Source organism: Lagenorhynchus albirostris, chromosome 14 (assembly GCF_949774975.1).
Source record: "Lagenorhynchus albirostris chromosome 14, mLagAlb1.1, whole genome shotgun sequence".
In the NCBI taxonomy this organism is placed as follows: domain Eukaryota; kingdom Metazoa; phylum Chordata; class Mammalia; order Artiodactyla; family Delphinidae; genus Lagenorhynchus; species Lagenorhynchus albirostris.
Window position 1 is genome coordinate 1,993,702 of NC_083108.1, and position 6,299 is coordinate 2,000,000.

The following is a 6,299-nucleotide window of genomic DNA, read 5'->3' on the forward strand; positions in this document are numbered from 1 at the left end:
TGTGGCTTCTCTTGTTGTGGAGCACAGGCTCTAGGCATGCGGGCTCAGTAGTTGCAGCATGCGGGCTCAGTAGTTGTGGTGCATGGGCTTAGTTGCTCCACAGAATATGGGATCTTCCGGGACCAGGGCTCGAACCCATGTCCCCTCCATTGGCAGGCGGATTCTTCACCACTGCGCCACCAGGGAAGTCCTCAAATATCTTTTTAATTTTTATTTCATATTCGAGCATAGTTGATTAAAAACGTTGTGTTAGTTTCAGGTGTACAGCAAAGTGATTCAGTTATACGTATACATGTATCTATTCTTTTTCAAATTATTTTCCCATTTAGGTTATTACAGAATATTGAGCAGTGTTCCCTGTGCTTTACAGTAGGTCCTTGTTTGTTATCTATTTTATATATAGTAGTGTGTACATTTATTATTAAAATTTTTGTTGAAAGATTCTTAATGAATTGATTAAATAAAAGTAAATGTACATTAATAATTTTTTATAAAAAATAAAGACAAAGCTTTATAAATTCAATTGAAACCAAACCTTCCACTAGATACTTATCTGGTGAGCACTTTGGTCTTGTCTATAAACACATCGAAGCAGTAGGTCGAGGATTTGATTCCAAGCAACCTGATTCTGCATCCAGTCCAGAGCCATCCAATTCTTTATTTTCTTAATGTGAGTATTTTTAGGGAAAACTTCTAAAAAGTTGAAGGAGATGTTTGCTATAATTTGTACCATAGCATTGAGTTCCAAAGTCAATATTGTGTGCTCTTCCAAAACTAAAGGAAACATGCACGTGTCACATACAGAAACACACACACACAACATATGCACGTATGTTGTGAATATATTTTACTCTATGTGTGATAAAATAAATATTAACCCAAAGTATTTGTTGATAACTCATTAACATTATAAAAATTGCTTTCCCACCATATGCTTTTTTAAATATCAGGAAAAAATTGGTTTTTCTGACTCAATTTCCAAATTCTAAACTTTTACAAAAACTTTGAATTATGAATTTAGTTTTGAAATAGTTCTTTTCTTTGGGCCCAGTGAAATCACTACTGGCTCTGTATTTATGAGCTTTTCCAAAAGTGCACTGCTGAACCACCTGTGTTATCATGATATTTAAATGAGAATGTTTTCCTTTGGAAGACCATCTCTAAGTTCAGTAAAAAGCTGTGCTTGGCTGAGTTAGTACTTGATCTAAGCAATGCATACAAGTCCTGACTTATTTTGGTGTCATGAGAAATATTCTAGAGAGTAAGACCATGCACTGAATGGATGGTGACACAATGTCAAATTACCGGATTTGAAGGTCATCAGTCAGAAACAGAACATGTGTAGAATTTCTTCAATCTGATTATGTAAAAAGTAATGTGGACAAGGAAACTAAAAGAACATAGAAAGTGACAAAGATGATACTAAAGACACCCAGAGGACAAAGGGCTGTGTTTACAATTTATTCAAAGTTTCATACAACACAAATTAAATATAATACAAGCTACTTTTTAATTATTAAAATGAACTTTTCCCCCCATAGATTTAAACTGTTAATAAAAAGAGAAAAGATAATTGTCCTCCCACTAAACTGCCCAGTGTTCTGTCCCTTGAAATGGGGCTGGTTTCTTTAGACTCTCTTGTGATTACTTTCAAAGCTATTGTGAGTTTATGAGTGCTTTTAGCTCCTAATACAGCTTCAAATGTCAATCTTTATATTACTGAAGGACAATTAGGCAAACCATGTAATTGTGTTGTCACTTATTAATTTCAAGCTCCAATGTCATAAATTATATGTTTTAATTAATACTGTGTCAATGGCAATCTGTAACTTTGAATGCATACGGAGGTTAACAAGAATACATAATTAAGAGAAAACAGTGAATAGGGGCATGGCTGAACAGTTTATAAAATTAGGCAAGAAACGGACTTCTTTGTCAGCATGTAAGCACCATGATTAAAGAAAAGAAAAAAAAAGGATGGGGGGATTAATAAACTAGAGCAGAGAAATAGAAACAATAGACTAAGATAATAAAAATGAATTCATAAAAAAATGAATGAACAATACAATGAAACATTCTAAACCAAAAATACTCAAGAAATTCGGTGTATTTGTTGCTGTGGTGTGAGTGTGTGTGTGTTCCCTCCAAATCCACATGTTGAAACTTAACCCTCCATATGATAGTGCTAGGAGGTGATTAGGTGGTGAGGGTGGAGCCCTCATGTGTAGGATTAGTGCCCTTATAAAAGAGACCCATAGAGCTTGTCACTTCCACCCTGTGGGGACAAGGTGAGAAGGTAGTGGCCATGCCGACACCTTGACCTTGGACTTCCAGCCTCCAGGATTGTGAGAAATAAATGTCTGCTGTTTATAAGTCACCCAGGCTGTGGAATTTTGTTACAGCAGCCTGAATGGACTAAGACTTTTATCAACAGATGTTTCCAGTTAATTGAGCTGGTTAAAACCCTTCTTAAGTTTCAATTCTCAGCGCTAGAGATCTTTCTAAAATGTATGACCTCGCTCACCTGTCTTAGTAAACACAGCACAGGGAAAACCACTCAGCCTTGTTTCAGGGACTTTATTCTAACTAACATTTCTCATCATCTGGGGTCATGCCTGCCTACATTCTATTCTATTCTGTGATATGGATCTAAAGATACCACAGACAAGATATCTTCAACATAAAGAACTAGTGTTGCTGTTAGGATTTACTACTTTTTACCCCATAAAATTAGAATGTGGGCTTGCTTTATTGAAGTTTCTGTTTAGGAATGAATTGAGGATTCACAGGAAGTCAAAGTTGAGAGGAACAACAAAAGCTGCTCAGTCGTTCATTTTACAGACCTCTCATGCTGTCACCCTCCTCGGGTTGAAGAAACTGGCCCTGGACATTTCTATCAACTGTTGTGGAAACAACTCCAACCAAAACTTATTTTCCAGTTTTCTTCCCATTATGGTGAGCCTACTGTCATTGCAAAGTGAGTTGTAAGGGCTCATGAAATGACCCTGTGCATGAATAGTAGTTAATGAAAAGTGTCTGATTTCTATGACACAATGGGCTAAAAATTAATACAATTTCTTTGATTTTTCTACTCAAGCTGCATTGTGAAAGGATGCACCATCTTCTAACTTAGTGACCTTGGAAAGTTGTTTTATCTTTTGGGGCTTCAATATTCTCTCCTGTCAAACGAGAAAATCAAAATGCCTCACAGGAGAGCAGAGAGGGTTCATGAGCAGAAACGATGGAAAAGTATATCAAGAACGGTCGAGTGCAAGCACAGGTGAGATTTTTTTATGAGTTACACAAGCTACTGTATAACACCACCTATACATGAAATCTGAAGTAGATGAACTCAGAAACAAAGAGTTGACTGGTGGTCGCCGGGGGCCGGGGGTTGGGGGGTAATAAGAAGACATTGGGCAAAGGCTACAGACTTCCAGTCATAAAAGGAGTAAGTTCCAGGAATCAATGGACAGCATGGTGACAATAGTAAACGATACTGTGTTATATTCTTGAAAGCTGCTAAAAGAGTACATCTTAAATGTTCTCAACACGCACACTGCTAACTGTATGAGGTGAAGGAGTTGTTAACTAATGCTATTATGGTAATCATTTCACAGTATACATCAAACCATCCCGTTGTACATCTTAAGCCTACGCAATGATACATGTCAATTATGTCTCAATAAAGCCAGAAAAACAAACAAAACAAGAGCAAACCTTGCTGAGAAGCCACCTTTCTTCTTCCACTTACAGATCTCAATCTTGTTCTGTACAGAATAGCAGGTACAATAAATATTTGCCACAAGCAAGTAAAATAAATTGTTAGGCATTTTGTAGAAAATGCATTTTCCTGGAAGCGCCCTGAGAGTTTCTGATTCACAATGTGAATGAACGCGAAATGCTTTGATACAGTCAAGTGGGGGCCATCGATCTGTCATGACCAGGAATACAGGGCCCTGAGCCAGGTCCCTTCTGCGCAGCCTTATTCTAGTCCATCACTCTGGCAAAATCCCGGATGGCTTTGTACAGTCATTGCAGCAGCAGTGTAAGTGGTGGAGTCCTTCTATAAAGTACTTTCTTATAAATAGCTATCATTTTCTGAATAATTTCTAAGCATGGGGACTGTGTGATTAGTTACATGCATCATCTCATTTAATTTTCACAAGCTTAAGAGTTTAGTACTAATATTATCCTGTTCGTGTGGGTGAGGAGATTGGGGTTTCGATTGGTTAAGTACCTCATTCGGTATCGCACAGCAAGCAAATGGAGATGCCGGGTCTGTCTAAATCAAAGCCCCTGTTCTCCATCACTGTGCAGTCAAACTGCTAGCAGCCTGAATTGTAATTCTCTAACACCTGGGATTGTTTCCTAAAGAAATAATCCAATAAAATGAAGAGTTTTAAGTGGAAAAGAACTTTTTTGGTTCTTTGAAATAATCAGAACATTCGAAGGTTGGAAAACAGTTAAATCAATTCTATTTGATCAAATAATATGTAGAGATTTAAAACCTTTATGAAGATGACAGAGCCACTGTCAAATGCAGAATAATTCAAATAACATTGAATAATGCTATTTTGGGGAATATGTAATACGTCTATATGGGCAAAAACTAGAAAGAAAGATGAGAAGATGAACGTGGTTGTTTTTCTCTAGTATTAAAATTCTCGACAGATTTTACTTCCTCCACTTTTTCTTCCTTCTTTGCATTAATAGTTTGTGCCCCTTCTATATTCAGACACTGGTCCATCCTCCCAAGGAGCTCACAGACCAGCGAGAGAGAGAAATTCGATGAAAAGTTACCACGTGTTGAGAAAAGTGTTACAAAAAACACAGAAGATGTGTGTGTCAGAGATCACAAGATCCTAAGAGATCACAGAACAGAGGGTGTTTGCTGTGTCGAAGGAGCACAGGGTCCCGGGCATTCACTAGATGAACAGGAGCAGAGGCGTGAGCTGATGGAAAATGTGTCTGACATAAAAAGGAAGAGAGTGTGTTGAGTTCCTGAAAGGGTTAGTGTTTTAGTGTATCTGGAAGAGGAACTCATCTGCTGTCTATGTTCATCTATCTATCTATCTGTGTATCTACCTGTCTATTATTATTATTATTTATCTATCGATTATCATCTATCATCTATCTATCCATCTAGCTAGCTAGCTATCATATGTCTATCTATTATCATCTATCTATCATTCTCTCTATCTTACACTCACACAATCTACAAGCACATCTACACATGTGCTGTTAGTGTCTTAGAATTCATTTTATTAGGCAAGAAGTTTGGTAATTTGCCAATTTTTTATTTATTTAGGAAACTAAGTTTCTCATAGATAACCTATGGAGGCGATCCACGTAATCTTAGAATTGGAAGGATTCACAAACTCCTGATTTGGGAATCTGTAGGGATAGATAGAAAGATAGATGATAGATTTCTATCTCTATAATTCTACCTATATCTACATCATCTATCTCCACCTCTAACATCTCTCCTTCTCTCTTTCTCTCTCTCTCTACCTATCATCTGTCTATGTATTAGCAGATGGAAAATTAACTGACATCTATATATCTATATATCTACATCTATATCTTCATCTCTTTGGAGAAAAAGAGAGGGAGAGATGGAGCTAGATGACACACATATGTCTAGATAGATAGAGAGATAGGTAAATATCTATATCTATACATCTCACATCAAGCAAGGTTTCAAGATCTGTTAAGGCTGAAGTTGAGAAATGAACAAAAGAAGATGAAATCATCTCAAATTTTATTTGAGTCCTGGGAATATAGTATGAGAATGGAAATATGACTAGTTTGAGCAGGGCCAAATTTCAACATCTTTGGTGTATTTAATTTCCTACAGCATCTGATATTGCCAAATATTTGTAAAAGTTGGCCAAAAATCTCTGCATTTCAGTTTCCTAACTTCACAATAAAAAATAATGGGATAATATCAAAAAGAAAACAAAAGAAGGTACTCTGGTACATAACCTGGTTGTTTAACAATATATTTATTTCTAACTTTGCTTTCTTTGCGTGTCTCACCTGACCAGATCTCTAGCTTGTATGTTGCAGCCTGCACATGAGAATTTCTCCACCCCGGGAACACGAGTCTCTTGGAATGGTGGCCAAGCCTAGTACTAACCCCTAGATTCTGCGCTTTGCCTCTGTCTGACTCTACCAGCATGCCCCAGCATGTTTCCAGGAGGGACGAGTCCTAGAAAGTACTCGTCATCTGAATTTTCCAGTTATGTATACCCGGCATGAAAGCACAGGCTCTCTCCTTACCTCTATTGTAAATA